Genomic DNA, 2,500 nt, shown 5'->3' with positions numbered 1-2,500 from the left:
TTTTGGGTTCGAGTCCCATCTGGGGTGATTAACAGCAGAGTGGCGCAGCGGAAGCGTGCTGGGCCCATAACCCAGAGGTCGATAGATCGAAACTATCCTCTGCTAACAACAGTTTAACAGGATGTGACTGTCAGTAAAAATTTCTCAAAGAAGAACTATTTTTATACAGCATCCTCAACTCTGTCCTCCTGAGCCAGGGATTGTGGGTTCCAGTCCTATCTAGGGTGATTAACAGCAGAGTATCACACTGGAAGCGTGCTGGGCCCATAACCCAGAGGTTGATAGATCAAAACCATCCTCTGCTGACAAAATTTTACCAGGATGCGACTGTTGGGCCCATAACCCAGAGGTCAATAGATCGAAACTATCACAAAGTACTGTTTTTTATACAGCCTGCTCAACTACATATGCAAGGCACTGTCCTCCTGAGCCAGGGATTGTGGGTTCAAGTCCCATCTGGGGTGATTACCAGCATGTGTACCATGTACCAGGATGTGTTGGTAAAAAAAAAAATTTGTCAAAGAAGCACAGTTTTTTTATACACCCTACTCAACTACATATGTAAGGCTGTGTCCTCCTAGGCCAGAGATTGTGGGTTCGAGTCCCATCTGGGGTGATTAACAGCAGAGTGGCGCAGCGGAAGCGTGCTGGGCCCATAACCCAGAGGTCGATAGATCGAAACTATCCTCTGCTAACAACAGTTTACCAGGACGTGACTGTCGGTAAAAGTTCACAAAGTACTGTTTTTTATACAGCCTCCTCAACTCTGTCCTCCTGAGCCAGGGATTGTGGGTTCCAGTCCTATCTAGGGTGATTAACAGCAGAGTGGGCGCGCGGAAACGTGTGAAACACAGCTCCAAAAGTGCCCCAGTGGCCTAATGGATAAGGCACTGGCCTCCTAAGCCAGGGATTGTGGGTTCAAGTCCCATCTGGGGTGACAAACAGCAGAGTGGCATGCTGTGACTGTGGGTAAACTGTTCACAAAGTACTGTTTTTTATACAGCCTCCTCATCGACATATGTAAGGCACTGTCCTCCTGGGCCAGAGATTGTGGGTTCCAGTCCCATCTGCGGTGACAAACAGCAGAGTGGCATGCTGTGACTGTGGGTAAACTGTTCACAAAGTACTGTTTTTTATACAGCCTCCTCATCGACATATGTAAGGCACTGTCCTCCTGGGCCAGAGATTGTGGGTTCCAGTCCCATCTGCGGTGATTAACAGCAGAGTGGCGCAGCGGAAGCGTGCTGGGCCCATAACCCAGAGGTCGATAGATTGAAACTATCCTCTGCTAACAACAGTTTAACAGGATGTGACTGTCAGTAAAAATTTCTCAAAGAAGAACTATTTTTATACAGTCTCCTCAACTCTGTCCTCCTCAGCCAGGGATTGTGGGTTCAAGTCCCATCTGGGGTGATTACCAGCATGTGTACCATGTACCAGGATGTGTTGGTAAAAAAAAAAAATTTGTCAAAGACGCACAGTTTTTTTATACACCCTACTCAACTAAATATGTAAGGCTGTGTCCTCCTAGGCCAGAGATTGTGGGTTCGAGTCCCATCTGGGGTGATTAACAGCAGAGTGGCGCAGCGGAAGCGTGCTGGGCCCATAACCCAGAGGTCGATAGATCGAAACTATCCTCTGCTAACAACAGTTTACCAGGATGTGACTGTCAATAAAAATTTCTCAAAGAAGAACTATTTTTATACAGCCTCCTCAACTCTGTCCTCCTGAGCCAGGGATTGTGGGTTCCAGTCCTATCTAGGGTGATTAACAGCAGACTGGCCGCGCGGAAACGTGTGAAACACAGCTCCAAAAGTGCCCCAGTGGCCTAATGGATAAGGCACTGGCCTCCTAAGCCAGGGATTGTGGGTTCAAGTCCCATCTGGGGTGACAAACAGCAGAGTGGCATGCTGTGACTGTGGGTAAACTGTCCTCCTGAGCCAGGGATTGTGGGTTCCAGTCCTATCTAGGGTGATTAACAGCAGAGTGGCATGCTGTGACTGTGGGTAAACTGTTCACAAAGTACTGTTTTTTATACAGTTTTTATACTCAACTAAATATGTAAGGCTGTGTCCTCCTAGGCCAGGGATTGTGGGTTCGAGTCCCATCTGGGGTGATTAGCAGCAGAGTGGCGCAGCGGAAGCGTGCTGGGCCCATAACCCAGAGGTCGATAGATCGAAACTATCCTCTGCTAACAACAGTTTACCAGGACGGACTGTCAATAAAAATTTCTCAAAGAAGAACTATTTTTAAGTCCCATCTGGGGTGACAAACAGCAGAGTGGCATGCTGTGACTGTGGGTAAACTGTTCACAAAGTAGTGTTTTTTATACAGCCTCCTCATCGACATATGTAAGGCACTGTCCTCCTGAGCCAGGGATTGTGGGTTCGAGTCCCATCTGGGGTGATTAACAGCAGAGTATCACACTGGAAGCGTGCTGGGCCCATAACCCAGAAGTCGATAGATCGAAACTATCCTCTGCTAACAACAGTTTACCAGG

General features: G+C 47.9%; 1 protein-coding gene and 2 non-coding genes across 4 annotated transcripts in view; 2 read left to right on the top strand and 1 right to left on the bottom strand.

The window, feature by feature from the left end:
- Nucleotides 1-2,500, bottom strand: part of sema3h (sema domain, immunoglobulin domain (Ig), short basic domain, secreted, (semaphorin) 3H) — a 100,301-nt gene that overhangs the window by 85,136 nt on the left and 12,665 nt on the right. The gene's annotated exons all lie outside the window — the stretch shown is intronic.
- trnar-ccu (transfer RNA arginine (anticodon CCU)) lies at nt 865-937 on the top strand. Its single transcript has one exon. It is a non-coding gene; the product is annotated as a tRNA-Arg (tRNA).
- Nucleotides 1,818-1,890, top strand: trnar-ccu (transfer RNA arginine (anticodon CCU)). The gene has a single exon. It is a non-coding gene; the product is annotated as a tRNA-Arg (tRNA).

Source organism: Paralichthys olivaceus, chromosome 6, assembly GCF_024713975.1.
Source record: "Paralichthys olivaceus isolate ysfri-2021 chromosome 6, ASM2471397v2, whole genome shotgun sequence".
Classification (NCBI taxonomy): Eukaryota; Metazoa; Chordata; class Actinopteri; order Pleuronectiformes; family Paralichthyidae; genus Paralichthys; species Paralichthys olivaceus.
This window is presented reverse-complemented; position numbering and strand designations above follow the sequence as displayed.